The sequence below is a fragment of the Saimiri boliviensis genome, chromosome 8 (genome assembly GCF_048565385.1).
Source record: "Saimiri boliviensis isolate mSaiBol1 chromosome 8, mSaiBol1.pri, whole genome shotgun sequence".
NCBI classification, from domain to species: Eukaryota; Metazoa; Chordata; class Mammalia; order Primates; family Cebidae; genus Saimiri; species Saimiri boliviensis.
In genome coordinates, this window is record NC_133456.1 from 59,099,304 (window position 1) to 59,125,953 (window position 26,650).

Genomic DNA, 26,650 nt, shown 5'->3' on the forward strand with positions numbered 1-26,650 from the left:
TAACTAAAAAGTAAAATATTTTCAGCTGGGCACAGTGGTTCATGCCTGTAATACCAGAACTTTGGGAGGCCACGGTGGGAGGATCAGTTCAGCCCAGGAGTTCGAGACCAGCCTGGGCAGCATAATGAGACCCTATCTCTAGAAAAAAATTAAAAATTATGCATAGTGGGACTAGCACTCGAGTCTAGGAGGTCAAGGTTACAGTGAGCTATGATCATGCCAATGAGCTCCAGCCTGTACAACTGAGTGAGATTCTGTCTCAGAAAAAAAAAAAAAAACACTAAAATTTTTTTGAAACGAAGAACACATACTAAGAATTAGTGTTGTTGTTTTTTTACACAACAATTTATTTATTGAGAGCCTCCTCTCCCCACCTTTGCAGTCTCTAGATCCACTTTTTCCACTTATAGATTTTGTACCCAAGCCTCAGAAAGATACCTGGGGGCATGGGCGCTATGCACTGTTCAATGAGACCCATAATGTGGCTGTTTAACTGTCTTCCACATGATGCAAGAACACGGCTGGCAGATCCAGCTCCTCATATAATGCCTTCACCTGAGCCACCTTCTCGGCCTCCTTCTGCCCATAATTTTCCTTCAGGATCTGTACTGTTCTGGAGTGACCCGTTGCAAACACTGAACTACCAGCCAGCTGCCTTTGTTGTCCTGGATGTCAGTGCCAACTTTGCCAGTCACACTGGGGTCCCCAAAGAGGTCAAGGTAATCATCCTGAATCTGAAAGAACTCTCCCATCTATAACAGGATCTTCTTGGCATTAGCATGTTCCTTCTCACCATGTACATGGCTGCAGCTACAGGAAGGTAGAAGGAGTAGAAAGCCATCCTGTCCTTGACAATAGATTTGTACCTCTTTTCAGTGAATCTGCCAAGATCCATATTGCCTTGGGTGGGGGGCTGTGATGAGGTCTACGGTCTGCCCAATCTCAGTCTGATAGGAACTCTGCAGGAAGAGCTTGATCAGGTTCAGGTAATAGGGCTGCTCCCGGCAGTAGGGCTTCAGCAGGGGGAGATACATGCTTCCAGAAGGATAGCATCATTGATAGCATCCAAACCCACACCTGGCTTCTGATACCAGCAGATCTGTCCCTGGCAGGTGAGAGATGAATCTATGATGTCATCTGTCACCAGGAAGAAAGCTTACAGCAGTTCCACACACCAGCCCACAGTCAGGGCCTCCAGAGACTATCAGCATCCTGTTTTCTGGGCTCCACCAGCTACCGGAATGCCACTAGCACTGTCAAACCCCGGTGATACTTGCCTCCAATAGCATTGTACTCCAGAACCTCCTTGAGCCAGGCAATAGCATCTCCTGTCTCTGGGTGCCCCATCTCACCCTCAGTCAGCATCCTAACTATCTGGGAGAACTGCTGAATGAAATCCTGCTTTTCTTGGGCATAAACATCTGATTTCTGGTCTCTATTCATTCTGAGGGAGGAGCAAAGGGTGCGGGTTCCTGCTCCAAGAATGAGCTTTTTTACGTGATGAAATTATGAGTATTTTCTTTTTCCCAGTAGTCTAGAATGTAATGACTGTTGTATTATAAAGAAGGGGAAATACATTTTTAAAGGAAAAAGCATTACAGTGTGATAAAATACGTGCTCTGTGAAAGCCCACAGGAAGGAGAAAGAAGTTGGGACTGAGGAAGGAAGGTCAGAGAAAGCTTGACAGGCAATTGTTTGATATTAACCCCAAGAGATGGGAATCATGGGCTTGAAAAGGAATGAGGATGTTCCCCCATCCTTCAAGCCCCCACCCTGACACCAGCCCCTCTCCAGAGAACTGAGAGGGTGCATGCTCAGGTCCAGGGAAATGTCATCTAACCTATCTCCTTTCTCTGTGACCTCCACCCATGATCAGGGCCTCCCTTTTGCTTCAGTAGGGGTAGGAAGACTTAACAAATAAAAAGTCATTAGGAAAGAATTCGCTTCTGGGTTTGGGCCAGTGGGTACCACTTCAGACTGCACATAATATGTCAAGACAATTCTCCATCACTGTAGAAGTTAGCATCGGGGGCTTCACCATTAATGCCCACACAGCATGTGGTAACAGGTAGAGAAAAACTGGTACCAGTTCAGTTACTCTGAAGGAGAGAGGGTCACCTTTCCAAAGCTGATGCAGAGTTCATTTTTCACTGTGAGCTGTGCTCATCACGGCAATTCTGATCCCATCCTCCTTTGCAGTTCTTGTAGTTATCCCTTCTCTGATGGAATGAAAGAAAATGATAAAAATGACACCGGCTCAAACCCATGGGCCATCCCCTCATACATTCTGACTATGTCACGGAGGAATTCTACTATGATAAAATAGCACAGGTTTTGGAGTTAGGCATTGGGATTGGAATCCTGGCTCAATTGACTCAGCAGCTAATAGGCTTTTGGAAAGTTATTCCAGCTCTCTGGTGCTTCCTGCGTTCCTTTACAAAGTGGGAATAGTATTAAAACTTCCCTCATGGTTGAAAAAAAATGCATAAAATCACCTGGCATCATAGGTACTAAACAAATTTGAAATCACTTTTATTAGTTTTTCTAACGAGAGACTCCCTATAGCAAAGTCTACAAAAGTTTAACAACATTACTAGGCCGGGTGCTGTGGCTCACGCAGTAACCCCAGCACCTTGGGAGGCCAAGGCAGGAGAATTGCTTGAACCCAGGAGGTAGAGGTTGCAGTGAGCCAAGATGGTACCACTACACCCCAGGCTGGGCAACAGAGCAAAACTCTGTGTCAAAAAAAAAAAAAGAGAGAGAGAATAAAAGACAAGTTTAACAACATTACCTATGAATTTGAGCCAGTGTAGTTTTTATCATCATCTTTCATTCAATCTGAAAAGGCTGGGATAACTACAAGAACTGCAAAGAAGGATGGGATCAGAACTGCTGTGATGAACCCAACTACAGTGAAAAATACGTATATGTATTAGTCCATTCTCACATTGCTATAAAGAACTACCTGAGACTGGGCAATTCATAAAGAAAAGAGGTTTAATTAACTCTCAGTTCTGCAAGCTGTACGGTAAGCATGGCTGGGAGGTCTCAGGAAACTTAAAATCATGGTGAAAGATGAAGGGGAAGTAAGCATCTCTTACCACGGCAGAGGAGGAGAGAGAGAGTGTGCCAAGGTGCTACACACTTTCAAACAAGAAGATCTATTGAGAACTCATTATCACAAGAACGGCAAGTGGGAAATCCACCTCCATGATTTAGTCACCTCCCATCAGGTCCCTCCCTCAACACTGGGAATTACAAGGGGACAGCAGATTTGGGTGGGGACAGAGTCAAACCACATCAATATACATATCTACATCTGTTATCTCTTTTATTAGAACTGTCTTGGTTGCAAAAACAGAAATCCAGTGTTACTGGCTTAGAGACTCTCCAAAAAATAAGGGATTATTTGTTGATTCACATATATGAAAAACCCAGGGCAGTTTAGTTTCAAGCACAGCCATATTCTGTTACCCAAATAATACCATCCCAAACTGCTCTCTCTTCAGGTTTTAATCTTTGTTTTTCTGTGTGGTTAAAATGAGTTAACATACATAATATGCTTAGAATAGTGCTTAGTTCATAATAAGAACTATATAAATATTTGCTACTATTATTTCATTTAATCCTCCCCACCATCCTAGGAAGCATGTACCATTATTATTCTTTTTTTTTACAGATACAGAAACTGAGGTCATACAGCTATTTAATAATGGAGCTGGGTCAGGTAGTCTGGTTCAGAAGGCTTTTCTTGACCAATTCTCCAACCATCTCCTCATTGGGTTAGAAAGGAAGGTTGAGCCTCGATTGTAAAAGGCTAGGAAACACAGCCCCTACAGGACAGTCTCTTTAAAAATAAAGCATTTTTTTTTATTATTCTTTAAAAATAAAGCACTGGGCCCTTTGCCCCCTGATGGGTACCATCCTCTCAAATCTGGTTGTTTTTTTTTTCTTTTTGAAAGTGAAAATAAGTTTCTACTTTTATAATTCATGCATGAATCCTACTAATCCTTCACAAAGGCAGTTTCACCTACTCAAAAATTCCAGAGACAGGGCTGGGCATGGTAGCTCATGTGTGTAATCCTTTGGGAAGTAGAGGCAGGCAGATCACCTGAGGTCAAGGGTTCTGGATCAGCCTGGCCAACATGATGAAACCTCATCTCTACTAAAAATACGAAAATTAGCTGGGCATGGTGGCAGGTGCCTGTAATCCCAGCTACTCGGGTGGCTGAGGCAGGAGAATCACTTGAACCCAGGAGGTGGAGGTTGCAGTGAGCTGAGATTATGCCACTGCACTCCACCCTGGGCAACAGAGCAAAAACTCCATCAAAAATATAAAATAAAATTCCAGAGACAGGAAATACTTGGAATATGTATCCTTGAATTGGTTACTCTTTGCTGACAACTCCATCTCCCAACTCTAATATATTTTATGCCCTTGACTGTGCTTCTGCTTGGCTCTGTGTCCTCTGGAGGTGATGGACTGAACCTCTAGATTCCCTCGCTTCTAGTTTCTGATTGGGTTTGGCCAATGAGGTGCCTTCCTTTGTGGCTTCAGGCCCACAGGTGGTGACAGCTTCCCATGATTTCTAACCCCTAAGGGCTTTGCTGCCCCCTCCTGGTTTTCTTCACTCAAGCCATACCTTTGCAAAGAGCCCCTTTGCATCATTCCCTTCCATTAAAATCTTGGAGTTTGCCGTCAGTTTCCAGGCCTACATCATGGCTGCTGCAGGCCCTTGGCACTCCTACTTACATGACCTCCTTTCTCTATCAAAAAGCTATTGAAAATTAATAATTAAAAAAACAACATTTTAAAGCCATTGAAAATTATATTTTATGATTGTGTTGATATAAAGACACGTTATCCAGACTGGATTATAATCATTTTTTTTCCAATTTCAAAAGAAATTAAAATATTCCATGGGCCCTAGGCACTGTGCCTACTTTGCCTAATGGAGAAGTTGGCCCCAGTTATTTTCTACGGGAGGCCCCTCTAACAGATGCATCCTCTTAATGACAGGCCAAACTGACAGAAAATAAACAGGAGCTCCCCGGAAGGTGGGCTACTATCAAGTTAAAATCATAATCCTTGGATCAGATTTCCCAAACAGCCTGTTTCCATTACAGTGAGCCCAGCATTCTTGTCCCTAAGCAGATCCTATTTCCCAGTCACAGCTATGATGACAAGATAACAGGAAAAAACGGGTGTATCTACTGTTGAATTAATGCCTAATTCATTTACTACTCACCACATTCCAGTGATGGGAGGCACAACAATCACATAGTTCATTAATAATTCTCTATATCCTCTATGTTAATACGCCACTCTATACCTGAGAAGGAGAGAACATTTTCCATATGTTCGCCGCTCAAAAAGATCCTTTTCCTGTTTTTAAGAAAGATCACATTTTTGTTCTCAGTTGCAATTTGTTTTGTTTTTAAATGAGATCTGAGAAGTTTTTGGATGATGCATACTGCTTTTAATCGGCAATTTGTTAAGTATCAATGATATTGAAGGTTATATTTAGGATTCTATTTGTTCACCCTCTCAATCTGTGACCATCTCATAGACCAGGCAGAAAGTAACAGAAAATGTGAAATTACACAAGGAAGAAGACAAAGCTAGACAGCAGCCGTACTTTTAAATCTAAAACCAGCAGTTACTGATTTTCCGTTGGAGGTAAACACCTCATACTCTAACCAAATGTGGGACAGATACTACTTGAGATTCTTTCTTTGCCTTTTTAAAAACTTCATTTCTAATTGCAAGTTAACGCCGAATTTAAATCCCTAAGCCCCTGGATTTTTCTGCACTTCTTCCCAGTTAGTTCTCTCATTGACTGGAGGAATGGGGAGGCTCTGCAAAGGACAGGGAAGCCGAGAGTTTGCCCCTCAGCACCCTAAATATCAACCATAAAACTCATGAACTGTGGCAACTGAATTGTCTAAGTTCATTCCCAATTATATCCTGGTAAAGTTCATCTTTGTTTTCAATTATCATCCTGGAATCATAAATGTCGAATCCAGGGTGCAGCTTCTCAGCTCTCTGAATCTTGTTTGCATTCTTCTTACTGTTAAGCCTTTGCAGTGGGTATGTGGTGGCCCACTGCACTGGATACACCTGGGGCAACGGGTACAAGTCCTCTCCTTAGAAATAGCAATCTTTTTTTAAAGGAACAAATCTGAAAGCATCTCTGAAAAAAATTGCCGAGATTCGGTGAATCTGCATTTTTGACATGCCGCTAAGGATCGTGTTTTTAAGTATATCCTCTTTATTCATAACCCAGTTATAAATCTTATTTTAAGTCTTTTTTTCTTCATTCTCTTATGACTATATAACATTTACCCTGACAAGTTTATAAAGAATATTGAGGTTGATACTTGCTGGTCTTAGTAGAAATTAATCAAAATCCATCTGTTCCCTTCTCAGCCTGGACATTTTCATTACAACTAAACCAGGGATTATAGGATTCTTACATCTTCTTTTTTTTCCCTGCACAGTTCAGTTGATTTAGAAACAATGATTAAAGCTGCTTACTTTAAGGAAGATTGTTTCCAATCTTCCCTTCTTGCAAGGCAGAGAAAGATGAAAGCATCTTGATCCTGAAATATTTATATCTAAGACTGGAAATTCTGTATCAGAGGCATGATGAACGATTGCAACCCAAGACTTTTTTATTGTAAAGTCATATTTCTTATCTTTACACTTTCACTTTCCTTACAAGTTTCAGGAAATAAAGGCCAAATTCATTCAGTGCCCCCACCTCAAGTAGATAGATTTTCTACCTTTATTTAATTCTAAGTCCAGTGTGACATAATAAAGAGACATGCAGAGAAAGATTACCTTTCTGACACTAACTATTTATAGGGATAAATATCAGTTATCCTTATGTGGCCTTAGAATGGCTGCTTTCAAAGGAATGGAGAATACAAATTAGGGGGAATGAATGTAAGCCTCCCACAAGGGGATTCCTTGATCTGAAATTGAAGAAATCTAAAGAATTAGAAGTGATTACTAGAGAGTAATTCTAGGTTTACACAGCCTCAGACAGGTACTCTAATTAACTACTCTCATTCTTCTTTTTTTCCTATCTGGTTTTCATGTCGTCTTTTTCCCCTCTCATGCCCTTTTAATTGAGGTAAAATGCTCAGATCTTATGTATACAGTTGGATGAGCCTTGACAAATGTATACACCCATGCAACCACCACCCCAGTCAGGATCTAGAACATTCCGTACTCAATTTTTGCAGAGGTGTTTTTAAAAATGAGGATTATTACAGTCCTCTGCTACTAGGAACAAACTCCTCTCTAAAGGCCAGAAAAAAATAAAACCAAGGACTGTGAGTTGGTCCCCTATGGAGCCAAATGCTATCCGAAACCAGTCCTTGTCGGGGGCCTTTTAACAACATAACAAAAAGAGGAACTGACCTTGACCGGCAGGCAGAGGGGTTGGCGTCATGGCCCAAACATCAGATTAGAAGCACAATGGTTCCCCGGGACTGGACGCTAAATCCTGGCAGACAACGTAGCCTTTCATCTTCTAAAATGGATAAATTGAATGAAGCAAGGCCAATTCTGGGCCAAGCTGTTGGATGAATTTTTTTTTTCTTTAAGTTCCTAACTGTTCTACATAGACATTGAAACGTCCATTACAGCAGACCTAGAAATCGTCCTTCTGTCCTTGGTATTTCCTCCTTCCTCACTAGTTCCTTTGTAACAGGAAGCCAGCTATTCGCCTTAGTTCCAGCCCTCTGTTCACTGCACCTCGGGGGTGCTTCCTTTTATGGCAGGATCCCCCTAGATAAAAGGAAAATTATAAACACTCATCCTTAGAAATTTTGAAGGGAATATATACACAGCCTAAGGAGTGCAAAAGGCTCTGCACTTCATTCAGCTATCACTGCTCAGGGACTCTAAGTACGAAAATAAAGATGAACTGGCTGCGAAGTGTAATAAAGTGAGTTGAATTACAGGGAGTTGTTTTTGTTTTTTAGCAAGAGTTCCGTACTGGCAAGTTTTATAGTCACCATATTGTGATATCACAATGGACTGAATGATCTCTGAAGCCAGGCTATTTGGGTTCAAGTCCTGACCCTGCCACACAACTGATACGTGACTTGGAACAAACTGTTTTTCTGTGCTTTTATTTTCATTTCTGTAAAATGTGGACAGTGATCGTCCCTAGCTCAGGAGTCAGTGAACTTTTTCTGCAAAGGGCCAGACAGAAAATACCTTAGGCTTTGCAGGCCATGGGCTCAGCTGCAGCTGCTCAGCTCCATCTTGTAGCATGAAGCAGCCACAGATAATATGTAAGTCAATGGGTGTGGACATATCCCAATCAAACCTGCTGAATGGACTCTGACATTTGAATCTTGTATCATATTCACTTGTCAAGAAATATCCTTCTTTTGATCTTTTTTCAACCATTTAAAAACATAAACAGTATTCTTAGCTCACAGGCTGTACAAAAACAAGTAGTAGCCACATTTGACCATTGGGCCATATCGAGCTGGTCAACTCCTGACTTAGTTTGCAAGTTTGTTTGAGTATAACACAAGTAAAGGTCTTAGATAAGTGCCTGACACATCACAAGCACTACTTCCATGTTGTTATTTATTATTACTATCTAGAGGACCATGATGAACGCTATACTCTCCAGAGATCTGGTATCAGTATTATTTCCCAGAAAGTCAACCTTATGGGCTTCTAGTTTTGAGAAAAAGAGATGGAGGTCCTAAAAAAGAAAATGATCTTAGTGTCTTCCTCCAATATCTAAGAAAGATATAGTGAACACTCTCCCCAGATATGGATCCAACATACAGAGTGTGCCATTGTATAGATCTCATCATTTGGGGAATGATTTTTTAAAGCCATTGCTGTCCATTTTGCACATTAAATCCCACAAAGAGATTTATTTACAACATTAAATCATTTCTTTGTGCTGCCTGGCTACATTTTTAACTATTAAAATATTCATCACACACTCTAAGAACCTAATGCCAAGTGTTTTATGACCTTTTAAAGTATGGCTTCTAAAAAAAAAAAAAAACCTTCAAATGTGGATGTCAGTTTCCAAGTGGGGCTAAGGAAGAGAAGCCTATTGTCAAATATCAAGGGGATAAACAAGAGATCATTGCCCATAAAAATACCACCAGAGACGGGCTGATCAAACAGAAATGTACTTAATGTGTAAAGCTGTGGATTAGGGAGGTAGGGATGGGAAGTGACGAGCAGTTTGGGGCAAAATTTGTTTGCTCCTTACTATGAGAAACACACTAGACTGTCCACAGCAATGGTTCTCAATCGAGGGCAATTTGGGGCTTTAGGAGACATTTAGCAATGTCTATAGACATTTTTGATTGTCAGGGATTACTGCTGGCATCTAATGGGTAGAGGTCAGAGGTGCTGCTCAACATCTTACAGTGCAGAGCACAGCCTCCGCAAGAGGGAATTACCTGACCCAAAACGGTCAGTAGTGCCAAAGCAGAAAAATCTTACAGCCCCAAGAACTACCGTGGCTGATCCCCACGTCACACCTGACTTTATTTTGCTGTTACTTCGAACTGGCTAATACAGTCATGTGTCAAACAACTAAAGATAAACACTAGAAAGCATCCCTCGCTATGTTCCTGTGAAGGATCACAATTCAGCTTGAACTCTCCATCCACCCACTTTTTCAAAGGCATCGTGATGGGAAAATTGCAAGATTGGTGTTCATTTAAATTACACAAATTAATTCAATTACCCTGAAGACAACTGGTACTAGATCACCAGATTGCTGAGCAACTGATGCTAATTTTGTAATTCAATTTACTAATGAGGTAATGTGACAAATGTTTAAAAGCTACTCATCTGTAGCTGGAACCAAGCCATCCAAAGAAGTGTGTACCTGCTGTGTATTTGGATACAAATCTACTCCTTGTTCTTGACCAAAATAAATCTGTTCAATTTCCTTAAGTAAATAAAGCTCTTTAGACCAACACAAGGTGAATGAAGAGGTGAAAATGAACTTCCATCCTTTTGCAAAGAATCAAAATACTAAACAAGCAAAACAACAACAACAACAACAACAACTAATAAAAAGCTTCTGAGTCAACTTATGGAAAGTTAAAATAATTCTGATTAATCTTAATGTAACTTAAAATCGTAAGTACTCTAATTAACATTGTGCATTTAACAGTTTTCAAACTTCGTTCGTTTAAAACTTTCGTTTTACAATGAAATTCTATTTATTCTATTTAAATTAAACAAATATTTAAATTAAACTTAAAGAATGTAGAGTGCTTTACAATTCTATTTAAATTCATCTATATTTGTAGAGTGCTTTATAATTTATGAAGTGCATTCACATATATTATCTCACTTGAGCCCTAAAATAATTCTGAGATGCAGGGATGACAGGTATTATTATTCTTGATTTACAGATAGAAACACAGGTTTGAATACATCATATAGGTCCTTTTGGCTTAACAGAGGACAGAGCTAATAATATAACGTTTTACAAAATTGGATTATGAGGGAATATGGTACAAACAACTGTTTCCCTTCTCTTTTGCTGAGTAAACAACTCAACACTCAGTGACTTAAAACAACAAATATTTTGTTGTATTTCACAACTTAGTGGGGCATGAATTCAGGCAGAGCTCAGATCCTTCTGCTCCATATGGCGACTGCTGACTGGGACCACAGGAATTGCTCTGTGGTATTCAGCTGGTAGCTGGTTTGGAGGCTCAAGAGAGCTTCACGCAAACATCTGGTGCCCTGGTGAGACAGCTGGAAGGCCAGGCTCAGCTGGGTCCCTCTCTCTACATGAGTCTAAGGGCCACATAGTCTCTCCAGCAGAGTAGTCAGATTTCTCAATGGTGGCTTGGGCACCAACAGCAATACTCCAAACAACAGGAATTGGGAAGCTGCCAGTCTCTTGATGCCTGGGCCTGGGTACTGGCTCAGGGTCACTTCTGCCATACTGGATTGGTGAAAGCATCCTCGGAGCCCTCCCAGAAATAGGAGGTGGGAGGGCAAGAAATGCACTCCACTTACAGATGGAAAGAATGTCAAGACATTTATGGCTATCTTTAATCAGCCACTTGACCTTAAGAATCTCTTCCAACTCAAATATCAAATGATAGCCCAATGACACTGATTTATTCCCTGACCTTGGGAGTGATTCTTCCCAAAAAAAACTTATACCAGGAGAAACTCCAAACCAGACAGGGCTGATGACAGCAGTGCTCAGCACCTGTGTGTTCACCTGTATTCATTGTTGATTCACTGCTGTCTTTGATCCTATCCATTCCTTTGGCTTCAGTTACCACATCTATGCCCATGACATCTATTCTCCCGAGCTCCAGGACTGAGTTCACCAGAAATCTCCATTTGGATACAAATTCAGCACATCACAAATGGAACTTGCCATCTTTCTTTCCAAACCTGCCTCTCTTTTGCCTTTGCTGTCTCAGCAAACTATGCAACCATCCACCGTGTTTTCCAAATCTGTACGCTGAGTAGCATCCTTCACTTCTCCCTCAACCTCTGCAGCCAATTGATAACCAAGGCCTATCAATTCTATCTGCTAATATCTACCACATTATTCCCTCCTCACTGCCACTCTTCTGCTTCTGGACTTCTACTCTCTTCTCCTTACTATTTCCCCGACAGTACAGAGATTAGATTTTAGAAAGGTCACTCTAGGACCTTACATTGCTTCCTATTTTGGTTGGGAGGCGTACTATTGAGAATAAGATCTAAATTCCTTAATGTAATTTATAAATGTTGTTCTTGTGTGATTTAATTTAAAGACACCAAATGCCTTCCTGCCACACACATTTCTCTCACTAGCATTGCCAATAAAATGTCCATATTATCCATTCCTTCCAGTTAAGGCACCTGAAGTCCTTATCAATTGCAAGTGATATCTAAGAGGTGTGGCCCCAGTTAACCCTTTAGCAGCCACTAACTCCTTGAAGTCATTCATGAAAGTATCTCTGTGGCTATTTGGTCCTTCTGAGACTGATCAAAAGATAAGTTATGAAAAAAGGCAAGGGTTGTCTAAGTTAATGTCTGGAGCCCTTTCTGATGTATTCAAATCAAACTAATTTGCTCGTGAACATAAAATATAAAAGTATCTGGAGAGATGCAGCATTGTGAAATTATTCTGTATGCCATTTTTTTGAAGAAGAATTTAAAAGTTGCTATTATCAGTACAAAAAAAAAAAAGGAAGTGGCCAGTGTAAATAGCCACTTAGGATACAAAATTTCAAAATAATCTAACCAGTTTCATTTGATAAGATTAGCATAATAGAAAACCAATTAAATCCCCCCAAAAATAAATTCCAAGGGATGACCTAAATATATTGGTCACATGTAAATTTGCAATATCAATCATTTCTGGAAAGGAGGCACACATCAGGCAAGACTTAAAAAATTGTTTCCATGTATAGCTCAACTTCTCCATTATAATAGTATTTATTACTATGATAGAATTTGACCTTTAATAGAACTTAACATTTGTGAAACTCAAGTTCTATCTCCTCCTCATCAGTCTTCCACTGATGCTTCACTTCCCCAAGTTCTTATCCCGTTGCCTAGAAGTAGAACCCTGGCAAGTGACCACCACCATCAGACACTCAACGTCCTTACGCTCCCTTATACCTGAATGTTGACTATTTGTGCTGATGCTCCTTCATCATGTCTATCTTACTTCACCCATGTTTTTCTAACACATCTGCCACATTTTCCACCTTCGTCTTTCCCAGCAGCTTCTTAAGTCCCCACATCTTTTTTTCAGGCTTGAAATGTTTGATATTTTGCATTTTTAATTGCAATAGTCTTTGAAGAACACATGATGTTCAGTTGCATAGAAAAGTTCCTTAGTGATGATTTCTGAGACTGTGGTACAGTGTACACTGTACCTAACGTGTAGTCTTTTATCCCTCACACCCCTACTGCCATTCCCCATGAGTCCCCAAAATCCACTGTTTCATTCTTATCCCTTTGCATCCTTATAGCCTAGCTCCTACTTATAAGCAAGAATATACAATGTTTGGTTTTCCCTTCCTGAGTTACTTCACTTAGAATAATGGTCTCCAACTCTGACCAGGCTGCTGTGAATGCCATTATATTGTTCATTTCTACGGTTAAGCCCCTACATCTTATTACTCTACTTTTCAATGCTTCTGTGTCATTCACCTATAAAATCTGAACTCCAATGATAATGTCAATGATGATTATTTAGATTATTTAAATTTTTTCATCTTTGATGTTATAGCATCTTGAACCATCTCCTATAATCCTCGTATTACCACTATGATGTCTAAGTATCTCGTTTACAAAACAGGAAATTTAGACTTAGAAAAGTCAAATGATTTTGCTGAGGTCCTATAATTAATCATGTTTTACAAACGTATTCTGATAAGGTAGGATCAGAAAACTAAACTGGGATCAATCTGTCAAAATCACCTTTTTATACACTAATATATTTATGAATAAAATGATATAATGTTGATAATTTGCTTCAAAATAATCCAGTGCAGGAGGGAGTGGAGTATAGATAAAATAAGAATGACCATACATTGATGACTTGTGAGTGAGTGATGGGTATGTGGGCGTCCATTATACTATTCACTCTGCTTTTGCATTTCTTGGAAGCTAACCATATGAATAGGTTTTGGGATTTGTTTTGTTTTGAGATAGGTTCTCATTCTGTCACCTAGGCTGGAATACAGTGGTGCAATCATGGCAGTCTTGACTTCCTGGGCCTATGGATCCGCCCTGCTCAGCCTCCTGAGTAGCTGTGACTATAGGCATGCAGCCATGCCTGGCTAACTTTTTTGTATTTTTTGAAGAGACAGGGTTTTGCCATGTTTCCCAGGCTGGTTTTGAGCTCCTGGACTCAAGAAATCTGTCCACTTTGGCCTCCCAAAGTGTTGGGATTACAAGTGTAAGCCACTGTGCCTGGCCTCTAAAAAGGTTTTTTTAATGTCATCCTTTTTATACAATTACAAGCAATCCAAGTACACTGATCGGTATTGCTACTCAGTGTTTGTAGATAATTTTGAAAATGTTTCATTAGGTATCCAGGTTATAAATATCTAATATAAGAAGAACACTCTAGCTTTAAATACAAAGGTCTCATTTTTGTCACACAAGTTTATTTTTCTAAACCTCCGTAATATGCATTGCACACTTATCTTAGTGGAAGAAACAATTACCCAAGCACTGTGTCCAACTGCATGGTTGTTATCTTTTAATTAACCTGTGTAGCCTTTTTTAACTTAACCTGGTTTGAGAAGTGACAGCCACTGAGCTGTCTAAATAACGTACACTACTGCTCTTTTATTGGATCCATTCAATCAAAAACAATAGTTCCTGGTGTGTGGCCCAGCCCTCTAGAGCTAGATATACTTTCTATTCAGTCATGATCCTTGTCTTGAGCATCAGTGTTGCAACTTGCCTTATTGACCAGAGTACGTAGAATTGTTTCAATATAGGAAACACAGATTGATTCCATAGGTGTAATCTTTTCCATATTTTGCACAGTATTTTGTGTAAAAACTATTCTGCTACTCTACTTCCATCAACTTAGACTATCCAGTACTGTAAATAAGGTGGGTAATTAGATGCTCACATATCTGCTGAAATTAAAAGTGCCACATTGGCCGGGCATAGTGGCTCATGCCTGTAATCCCAACACTTTGGGAGGACGAGGCAGGCGGATCACCTGAGGTCAGGAGTTCGAGACCAGCCTGGCCAACATGGTGAAACCTCGTCTCTAGTAAAAATACAAAAATTAGCCAGGCATGGTGGTACATGCCTATGGTCCCAGCTACTTCAGAGGCTGAGGAAAGAGAATCGCTTGTACCCAGGAGACAGAGGTTGCAGTAAGCTGAGATCACGTCACTATAATTCAGCCTGGGTGACAGAGTGAGACTTCATCTCTCAAATAAAAAAAAATAAAAATGCCATATTTCTGGATAGAAATTTAAATTTATCAATATGTAATCAAATCTCTAAGAGTGTATGTGCCCTGGAACCCAGTAGTGCCACATCTAGGAATTTATCCTAAGGAAGTAATTGGATAGATGCACAAATGTTTATATGCAAGGATATTGAAGGCAGATTTTAAAAAATAGTAAATAGAAAGAGTCTAACTGTCCAACAATATGGGATTGACTTAATGAAATTATCCACAGAAATTTAAAATATTGATATAAATAGTTGTATGGTAATGGAGAGATGTTCATTAAATTATGTTAGTAAACAGGTTATCCACAAATATGCATTTAATGAATATGTATATTATATACATACACAAACACCCACACATATATAGCCTCACATGAAAAAAGTTATCTCTACATACATATAAGCATGTAAAATTTGTGTAAACGTATGTGTTTAAGGGAGTGTTGTCGAGAGGCATGTGTGCACAGCTTAGGTCTGGATAAAGAAATACGGTATCCTTTAAGAGATTTTTTTCTAACAGCATTTTTATATATTTCTATAATAGAATACTACTACATGTAGTAGCTACACAAGAAATAAAAAGGAACAAAAACAACAGATAAAACCTATTCTGTCTCAATGTGTTTCAAGTGTCCAGATAAAAGGCAAGTGAAACAACCTAGAGAAGACGTAAAAAACCTTTTGGGAGCATTGTTTCAATAAAGAAAAGCCTTTCTGTATTAATTATTGAGTAGAAATGATGGAAAAGGTAATGGGGAGAGAAGCAGAGAGGAGTGAAGAGTCACCCTGCAATTGGTGATAATTTCCCAAGAAGCCTGGAGTTATAAGTGAGATGTGGCCCCCCAAACCAGTGAAACATTATAGCACATTTTTCTCTCTCTTTTTTGGAGTGCCAGAGCTTTTTGGAGTTCCTGTAACAGGCCAGGTTTTATTTGCTGATCCTTACAGCAACTGTTTTAAGGTAGGTCTTCCTAAACTATGGCCCAGAAAGTGGTGGGGGAGTGCGGGTTCAATGTCTTGCCCAAGGTCATATAGTAGGCAGCCTATGAGCTGAGATGCCCTTCACCAAGGGCATGCCCTGAGATGCCATTCAGGGCTCTCCATTACAAAGAGATGAAGGACGCAGGAAAGTGCAAAGAAAGGCATTGTCACTGTTACAGTGACAAAGACAACGCCTTGGTAACATCTGGGTAGAATTCTCTGAAGAATGGGGACAAGCTGAGTTGTACAGGCGGCAACTAAGAGGACATTTTTAGAACCGGAAGTAAGCGTTTGTGATTGTAAATTATTCAGGCTAGATGTTTACAATGAGCAATTTAGCTTCAGGCCAATATTAACTTCCGTTCCTATTACTATCAGATTAATTGCATTTTGTTGCTTTTTCTAAATACACTTCAAATCAGGAAACCTATAATTCAGCAGTTAGTCATTAAAGTAGCAGTAGATCTGCAACTGTGTTATCTGAAGCCTATCTAAAAAATAAAATAAAAATCCAGGGCTTCTTTTTTTGGTCTAATAAACAGAGCATTAATAATAAGCAAGTAGGATATTCTCCTAGGAAAAAAATGTCTAAATTGAAAAAGTCTTCAGATAAAATAAATCAAGACAAATAGACAAAAGATGATTGAAAGAAGTTGGATAAATTTACATCTTAAATAATGCATCTATAGAATCATAGAAAATACAGTTGCAAAATTTCATTTCAAGATCATACAAACTATTTTATACATTATATTTATAATAGGTACAAAAACAAGTTGGACCTAAAGGGTAGTTAGTATTATCTGACAAATTTCAAATGCCAAAGTACTAAAACATCACATTTCCTATGCACTACAGAAATTATATAAAAATGTGTATGTGTATATGTGTGTGTCTATTCTTAATTTTTCATTGTTGTTCATGATCTCATGTCTTTATATGCAGCTAATATCAAGTGCAGTTTCACAGCAAATCAATGAAACACAGTTTACATCAAATGACCAGAGAGTTGTCAATTTTTAAAAATCCCAGTCTCTCTTGTGGATTGCTGACTTCAAAGACATGCATTAAGATTATTAAGCAAGTAATGATTGATTTATTATATAACATTAAGAAATGTTTGCTTTGAAGCACAAATTAAAAGGTCATGGATGCCCAGATTTTTCTTCAGGTTGATAGTTAAAAATGCAGAACAGATAATATTGCTGGCTATGAAGGACACATTAAGGAGATTTGAAGTAACTCTCCTTTCTGGGCAATATTTTAATGAAATGCTTAATATTCTGCAGTAGATTAATGAGGCAGTTCTCTATTTTCAAACAATGGGAGAACAATTAGGACCCAATCCTGAGAACAAATTGGTGTCGCTGTTATTTTGTGATGGTATTTAAAATGACCATTGCTGTAGCAACGAGGCATTATTTAACAGGAATGAAAATAACCATTTACATCAAGCATTTCAGTGGAGATATTCAGAAAAAAAAAAAATGTGGCAGCTGCTGTTCCTAGAAATAAAACTGACATTTTAGGATGAAAGCAACCAGCTGAAACCTAAACATGCTTTGTGCCTTGTTCAGAAGTCACCCAAAAAGCATGCCAACGTGCTAAACAGTCCCCATAAAGCCAGCAAGCTGTGCAATTTCTCATCCTGATCTCAAAATACTCAGGGGAAAAGAGATGGGTGCAGATCTTTGAAGAGGTCAGATTTGAGAATGAACAGAATTAATTAGCCACATGAGAGTAAGAAAAACCATACATCAAGTGTGGGAAAAGTTATCTACATATGGAGATTAATTAGGAAAAATTGATCTTCCAATGAAACTCAAAGTCCAATCCAAGACGACCCTAAACACCTGCATGTCCTAAATAATCAGGAACCGTATTGCTCAGCAAGCTTGCATAACAATGGAAACAGAATAATAAATTGTCTCTGATTTTTCCAGCGCATCGTCACAGAAAATGAGATGAAAATTCTACAGGTGGTCAATGAGAATAAACTATTTTTTATGCCCGAGAGTCATATAATAATCAGGGATTTTTTTCCCATACTTTTGCGAATTGAAATTATATGTTTACCTCAGTGTCTTCCCTGAGGAACTTTCTTTCTAATTCTACTTCTCACACCTCTAGTCGTTTCTCCCCAGGTTGTAAAGTTATTTTGCTTGCTGGTTGAGGTAAGTTACATAATTTAGTTCCCCCCTTCTCCCCCACAAAAAGACTATAGGACCAAACTGATAGGATGCAATGATAGGTTTAAAGAATAATTCATTATACCATCAAGATCTTGGCATGCCAATTCCTGAAAAGACTATTTTGAGCTGTCAGTTCTAAAGCACTTATTTTTTCATTGACTGACGTGCCAATTGCTTGATAGAATAATGAATTGTTCCCATTGACTTTACCATCACTTGCAACCTTTGGGCTCCATGCAGCATTTTTCAGGGGTGATAAATAATGTCAATGTTCCTTCCGTGGTGTGTAAAGCTAGGGGAATGAGGGAAGACTCTGGCATTGCTGAAGAGGAAGATGGTGGTTTAGGGATGGAGGGAAGAATGGAGGGAAGGTCAGAGGTATGATTAAGGTGAGACATGATTGTGGTGCCGGTGATAACACCTCCTAATTAAAAACATATGATTCCTGTTGGGCGCTGGTGGCTCATGCCTGTAATCCCATCACTTTGGGAAGCCAAAACAGGTGAATCACTTGAGTGCAGGAGTTCAAGATTGGCAGGGCTGTGGTGAAATCCTGTCTCTACCCAAAAGACAAAAATTAGCTGAGCGTGGTGGCATGTACCTGTGGTATTCCCGGCCACTAGGGAGGGTGAGTTGGGAGAATGGCTTCAGCCCTAGAGGCAGAGGTTGCAGTGAGCCAAGACTGGCCACTGCACTCCAGCCTGGGTGACAGAGTGAAACCCCATCTTAAAAAAAAAAAACAAAATACCATTCCACATTTTGACATAATTACAACAAAACACCATCCAAACACTCTGCCTTTTTGCTTTAGACTTGAGGTCTGATTTTCTTCTAGCTTGAAACTTATTTGCTGCTACTGCATTCAACTCAGAAGCCCACCTCCCCTGGCTCAGAGACAAGCAAGACAGAAAGAAGGTGCTCATGTCCAAGCCATGGGGCCATTTCCCTTAGAACGGGTCATATACACATACCCAAGTTATACTCTGCTCCTAAATCATCACCATCCATCTCTGTATCTCCAGGGTAAGCTAAATCTGAATCATTGTAGCCAAGAGAATGCCTCCTGGAGACTGTAAGACCCACTGAGCAAACTTGTCAGGAGCCCCTAGTAACATTAAGAGCTGGATCTACAAAACGTTTAATACTGAGAGAAATCACAATCCGTAGAACTAGGCATTAATGCATTAGGCACTTACCATTTGTGTAAAGAACGTTTTTTCTTGCATTTAAAAGGCAGTCTTGGACCTTCATTAAGACTCCGGGGCCTTCTCTGATTTCCAGGAAGGGGTCTTCTCTGGTTTCCAGGAAGGGGCCTTCTCTGGTTTCCAGGAAGGGGCCTTCTCTACCACATGCACCTGAGAAATGAGTGTTATAGTCCTAACACCTGCTTCAGGAGTGCCCCTCCCCTTCCACCAAACTGCAATTAATTTTGTAATTTTGTTATTTTAAAAAAAAAAAAAAGGCAGCTTTGGTTTCTCCTCTCTTGGTAGTCACTTCCCGACTATAATTGAAAACACTGGATTATATGAGTCTTCCTGTCTCAGCCCATCTCTAAATATAAGCAGGTGAACAATCCCCCCACAAACACAAGATTAAAAACACACGCATTTTGTATAAAGACTTTAGGATAAGGCCCAGAAGAACCATTTTTCCATCAGAGCCACCAAGTGGCTATTTTATATAACGTGAGTTTACATGTGTGCATATATTTTATATATCCACATTTGATTTGTCATTTCATCAGAGACTTGATAAGTAGAAGTCTAGACTAGACAGCTATAGCTCAGGCAACACGTCCAAATGCCTCACTCAAAAACTGAGAATGGAATGCTGAGGCCAAGGGAGGAAGGATGGCAGACAGGGCCTTTTTAGTTAGTGAAGTTCTCAGATGATGTTGATAAAACTACTACAAGGTAAAGTTCCAGTCCTGCAGCCCTGCAGCATCTGCCAGTTTTCCCAGGACTGCATCATTTGCCATCTGGTCTCACCCTTCTCACTGAGTGTCTATGTCTATCTTTCAGACTGTCAACCCATCACCAGACCAAGCATTCTGGGGTTGTAGACCTCAGTGGCCACTAGCATCATGACATCTCAGATTACAGTTTGGCACCTACCCAAAGGTTTCTCTGGGGTACATGTGCACATGGCCTTGGCTTCCTATATGTCTGCATCTTCTTCCTCCTTTTCCTCCTTCTCCTCTTCTCCCTGCCGCCTTGCTGTTTATTGAGGCCTTACCAGGTGCCAGGCATTAAGTGTGTTTTCTTACATATCACTGGGAAGTAGCTCCCCCGACTGCTCTATGCCTCAGTCTAAAGTGTTTCCCTTGGTCAGGAAGACTGTTGAGTTTAGCCTAGATTGGGCATGATGGCTCACACCTGTAATCCCAGCACTTTGGGAGGCCAAGGCAGGAGGATGGCTTGACTCCAGGAGTTCGAGACCAGCCTGGGTGACATGGTGAAACCCCATCACTGCTAAAAACAGAAAATAAATTAGCCAGGCATGGTGACACATGCCTGTAGTTCCAGCTACTGGGGAGGCTGAGATGGGAGATCATTTGAGCCCAGGAGGTTGAGGCTTCAGTGAGCAGTGATTGTGCCACTGTGCTCCAGCCTGGATGACACAAGGAGACCCTGTCTCAAAAACAAAATTTAGCCTAAAGCTGTCTCCTTGCATATTTTAAGTTCAGTCTAAAGGTTTCTATGTACATGGGAAACTGTATCCTAGATGGAGGTGTCAACAGATTATAGCCTACTCTGGTGCCAATCACAAGGGCAATCAAAGGGAGCCAACTATTTAAACCATGTTAAACCAAGGCAAACTGCACGCTGTAACTAATCTGGCTGTTTCTTTACCTCAACTTCAGCTTTCTATTTATCACTTTCCTTTTCCTGTCTACAAATCTTCCACCACGTGGCTGCGCTGGAGCCTCTGAGCCTACGCTGGCTCCGGAGACTGCCTGATTCCCGAAAGTCCTTTGCTCAATTAAACTCTATTAAATTTAATGTGGCTAAGGTTTTCCTTTTAGCAACATGTGCCTTCCCTTCAGGGCACTTATCTCCCTTTATCCTTACATACCCTCACTTGCGTGATGATCGGACCACTATCAGTCTCCCCTGTTCTTCACCATTGTGTTCTCAGCAGAGTGCCTCATACCGGGAATGACCAAAGAGCTCCTCACAACCACCTGATGAGGTTGGGTTTCTTAATAGCCTCCATGTAGAGGTGAGAAAGCTGAGGATCAGTGAGCTTAAGTGGTTTGCCTTAGGTACACATGTAAAAAGTAGCACCGTGGGGGCTATTTGAGGCCAGAGCCTCTACTTTCATCCATCTCCCACACTGCTGCTCCTCATGACTCTGCAAAACCCCTTTAATTTCTGCTAATAAGTCATCTGCATGCATTTGCCAAACATCACTACTTTACCGAAGACTCTTGGTGGATGTCAAGATGGCTCAATGGGTGAAGCAGGTGTTATCTTCAGGCTACTTTGGGTTCTCTTCCAAGGATCAGGCACAGATCCCAACAGAATAAGTCCAAAATCTGCCACGTTGTCTTATCACATGGGTCTTCACTTGGACTAGATGCTGTTACCTAAGAAGCAAATAGTCAAGACATTTCTGTAGGATTCCTTGCTGAGAGATGCTATGAAGTTCCAAAAAGAAAGCAGACTTTTACACTACAGATTTTTAAATGCTATTAGAATTAAAAAGGAAGAGAGGAAGAAGAAGGAGAAGAAAGATAAAGAGGAGAGCATATTTCCCAGCTAGTGACACTTTTCACTAGTTTAAAAGCAAAAACCATCAAAGAATGGGCCCCTTTCTCTGGGTGACTTCTATCCCCTTGTCCCCTAGATTTACTGCTTGCACCAGGTAGCATAAAACTCTTCTTTCCAATAGACTGCTATCTGAATTGCAAAAGCAAGACTCTCCAGGAACGCATAATCTAGTAAAAAATAAATATGATAGAATAACAAAGTGATTTTTGAAGGCGATTTACTTGCATAGAGATACCTGACAGGGCAAACCAAAATTCCATCTCAGAGTCTGGTGATGATGTACTATGAGATGCTCCATCATCACCTCTTACTTTTAATTTTACAGAAGAGCAGTTGTAGCAACTGGAGGAGGAAAACCTCTCAGTCTCATTTCTGCAAGGTGAGCCATAAACGCTTCTAAAAGCCTCATGTATAAATTCCCTCCCAGCACTTGGCTGAATATCACCTGAATATTTGAAAAACGATACGTAGACAAAGATACTTTTCTAGAGGATTTACATTTTTCTATCAATGTAGAATTGCTCTCTGAATAAGTGCTTGCTTTCTTTCCTGCCCATTTTCCACCTGCCTTAAGGGTTTGAAGTGTTGCTGTGGACAATGTTTACTTGTTTCCTTCGTTTTTCCATTTTCTTCCACATCCTGCCTCCTTTTAGCTGGCTTTCAAATGTTAATCCTGGCCTTTCCCTGCCTCGCATCAGGTCTGTTCAATACATCCCTAATACTGCTCCCATCTCACTCCTCACCTGCTTTATTTACATGTCTATACCACTTTAACTTCGGATTTTCTTCTGGGACTTGCAACAGTCAGTTTTAACTTCATCTCCTACCTGCTGATTCCTCATCCCATGGCCTTACATCAAACTGGCCTGCTTTTGCTGGCACCTTTACTTAACACTGCACCCCAATTAGATTTCCACCCAAGACAGGAGACACTTCAACCGAATTGTGCCCTTGCTATTTATTTTCCAGATTTCGCTGAGAACTACAATTACTTTTTACCTGCTCTTGTCCTGCTGATTGAATAACCTCAGCTTGAGCGGCAACAACATAGTGATGTAACTGGCTGGCATTCAACTTGGAATAAGACAACAGAGACCCAGGTCCCTCAACCTCAGTTTGCTTGCATCTCTATGGTGTAGTGTGGGAAGAATAATACCTGCAGCATTGGCGTTGCTATAGCAGTGAAGTTCTTCCAGATTGCAAAAATGAGCTAATCCAATCCATAACCTAAATGTACTAGTGGCTTCATGGATACCTGGAAAGTGGCTTGTAACTGTCCCCTGTACAGGAGGAGCCTGGTAACTCAGATCTGGGGTCTTTATCCCAGGAACTTTGGTAGTCTCTTTGCATCTCACCTTCAAATGTTCCCAGCAGAATGGCTCTGGATGGGTCATTTATTTACCATTTATCTTGCAGCCTCTTGATTGGATAAACTTTGGCTCAGCTGTTGATTCCGGGTTCAATTAACAATGATTAGCTAGCACAGTTGATTTAACTCAACAAATAAGATGCAACTGACCTGAACAACTGCATGGTGAAGGAACTGCCTTGTCCCCTTTTCCCCAGAAGGGGGCTGTAGCCACCACAAAAGTTTACAGCAGCCCGCCTGGAGTGGGATTCTTGCAACGCCAATCCTCATACCTGTTGAAGAAAAGATTCCATGGTCAAATAAACTTGCATACAGTGCATATGACATCTTCCTGTTTAGAGATTCACAATGCACATACAACAAAGATGCTGAGAAGTCCTGCAATAAACTCGCTTTAAATTGACTTAAGGCAGTATTTCTCATATTTCTCAAGTAACTCTTTTTTTTTTTTCTTTTTTTCTTTTGAGATGGAATCTCTCGCTGTCACCAGGCTGGAGTGCCGTGGTGAGATCTCAGCTCACTGCAATCTCTGCCTCCAGGTTCAAGCGATTCTCCTGCCTCAGCCTCCCAAGTGATTGGGAGTATAGGCACGTGCCACCACGCCCAGCTGATTTTTGTACCTTTCTTGTATCTTTTGTAGAGACGGGTTTCACCATGTTGGTCAGGCTGGTCTCCATCTCCTGATCTCGTGATCCGCCCACCTTGGTCTCTGAAAGTGCTGGGATTATAGGCATGAGCCACGGCGCCCGGTCATAACCCATTTTTTATGGAACATCTTATGGACATTCAGTGGAAGACATTTTGGCAAATTCTGGCTTAGACCTCATGAACTGTCTACTGCCACCAGCTTTGTCAGTGTCTCCAGAACAGCAGTTCCCAACCCCTGTACATCGGAACCACCTGGGGACATTTAACAAAATACGGTCCTCCAGACTGTGCCACTAGAGATTCTGATTTACTTGGTCTGAGGAGAGGTCTGGAGACCAGAATTTAAATGCTCCCCAGGTGTTAGACCTTTAAATAATAACTCTGTATGTTATAGTGCAATAATAGCATTTACTGAACATGTTTTGTGCCAGGCACTAAATAAGTGTGACGTTATACTCTTATTTTATCCTTGTATGAACCCTACCTAATGTATATTACCACCAACCTACAAGTAAGAAAATGTAACTTGGAAGACCAACATAAAGAAATTTGCCCTGAAGAAGAAGAGTTCATGTGTCAGCTATAGATCCTAAATAGAGCTAAAGTCCTCATCAAATTCTCTACCAAGTCGATGAGAATACATTCCCATGAGCAGCTTCTGTCACTAGAAATCATCTTCCAGGGACCAAGTGCTCTTCCCGCAAGATGATCAGGAGATATTATACAGGATTCAGCTATTGGCTGCAGCTAAGCAATTTCACACTTAAACCTGAAAACTGTCCGCGATCATTTTCCCACATTCCCTCAAATCAGGAATAACAAAATCCATCACACTCAGAAGCAAAGCCTTACTCCTAACACTCAGGTGCCTGGAATCTACAATGAGATTCAGTTACCGGGCTTCAGACAGCCCCAAAGGCCATTTGGAAGGGCTTGACTGCCACCTTGTGGTCCCCTGTGTACTATCGGCCATTTGGAAGGGCTTGACTGCCACCTTGTGGTCCCCTGTGTACTATCGGCCATTTGGAAGGGCTTGACTGCCACCTTGTGGTCCCCTGTGTACTAACAGCCAAGGCGAGGGCCCGCACAGCGAGAAACAAACCGTGAACAAACTGCCCTAACCCACTTCTGTTTTGACAAGAATGGTTATAACATCTTTTGACATGCCCCAGTAAGCTGAAAGAGAACAAAGGTATTAAAGTATTCTGGCAACAGCCCTTGCTTGGGAGCAGGTGATTTTAAACAGTTGGCTTCTGCAGGGCAATCATACCTGAGTTGATTTGCATATATGCTCCTAGTTTAGAAAAAGCAAGTATTTTCCATATTCTCTCTACTAACTAGGTTTCAGAAAAGAACTATTTTGGGCCAGGTGTGTGGCTCACACCTGTAATCCATGCATTCTGGGAGGCCGAGGCCAGAGGATCTCTTCAGCTCAGAATTTGAGGCCAGCCTGACAACATAGTGAGACCCCTGCCTCAACAAAAAAATGAAAAATTATCCAGGTCTGGTAGTGTATGCCTGTATTCCCAGCTACTCAGGAAGCTGAGGTAGGAAGATCACTTGAGCGCAAGAGTTTGACGCTACAGTGACCTATGATGCCACTGCCACACTCCAGCCTGGAGGACAGGGGGGGACCTGTCTGAACACAAACTAAAAAAAATAAAAAATAAAAAAAAAATCGTCTTGTAAGCAAAAAGAGTCCCAACTCTAGGACTGTTTTCTCCATGTTCTATACCCCCCAACTAGTATCTCCCTTCTCTTTCCCTTTTTCCTTCTCTTCCTCCCTCTCTTTTCCTCCCCAGCTTCCTTCCTTCCTACGTGACATGTTAGCATCCCTATCTAACTCAAAATTCCTTGACAAAGAAAGCCCTATATCCGATCCATCTGGTACTGGCTGTGTGACTTTGGGCAGGTTAAACATCTTAGCAGAAGGATTTTTATGTTTTTAAGATTGCAGGAGAGGAGCAACAAATAATAATACGCAACAGAGACCATACGTGGCTCACAAAGCCTAAAATACTATCAGCCCTATGCAGCGTGCTGAGCCATCCCTTAGACTTCTACAACGTGAAGTACACAGTATCAACTATAAATATTTCTTTAAAATAGACATCAAATCTGCATCTTTGTTTGAGATAGTTTCGCTCTTGTTGCCCAGGCTGAAGTATAATGGCGCGATCTTGGCTCACAGCAATCTCCACCTCCCAGGTTCAAGCGATTCTCCTGCCTCAGCCTCCCAGGTAGCTGGGATTACAGGGGCACACCACCATCCCTGGCTATTTTTAGTAGAGATGGGGTTTCTCCATGTTGGTCAGGCTGGTCTCGAACTCCCAACCTCATGTGATCTGCCCGACTCATCCTCCCAAAGTGCTGAGATTACAGGCGTGAGCCACCACGCTCTGCCTCAAATCTGAATCTTAAGGAGACTTGAGATCTTTCCGTTGACGGGAAGCAGGAGGGAGAATAGGACAAGCTAAACAGCACTGCCCTTACCTGCTGGTGAATGCGCCGCTTAATTCCCTTCAGACTGAAGCACTCATTCGCCATATTGCTTAGAATTTGGCCACTGATGGGTCACAGCTGAGGTCCTCACCACGTGTTGCCCTCAGCTGAAGAGAGTGGCCTTGATAAGGCCCCACGCCTCCCTGGGATGGCCCGTATTCGAACTTGCTATGTGTATTTCTTGCCTCATTTGGGGACCTCACTAAAGGATCACTCCCCC

At 41.0% G+C, this 26,650-nt stretch overlaps 1 protein-coding gene and 1 pseudogene across 1 annotated transcript in view; both read right to left on the reverse strand.

The window, feature by feature from the left end:
- TAFA4 (TAFA chemokine like family member 4) overlaps nucleotides 1–7,516 on the reverse strand; it is a 215,603-nt gene extending 208,087 nt beyond the window's left edge. The window contains exon 1 of the mRNA XM_010350129.3: nucleotides 7,430–7,516. The gene's annotated coding sequence lies outside the window, so the exon portion shown is untranslated. The remainder of the gene's footprint in view (nucleotides 1–7,429) is intronic.
- On the reverse strand, nucleotides 375–7,513 carry LOC141585388 (farnesyl pyrophosphate synthase pseudogene; annotated as a pseudogene).
- Nucleotides 7,517–26,650: the final 19,134 nt, after the last annotated feature.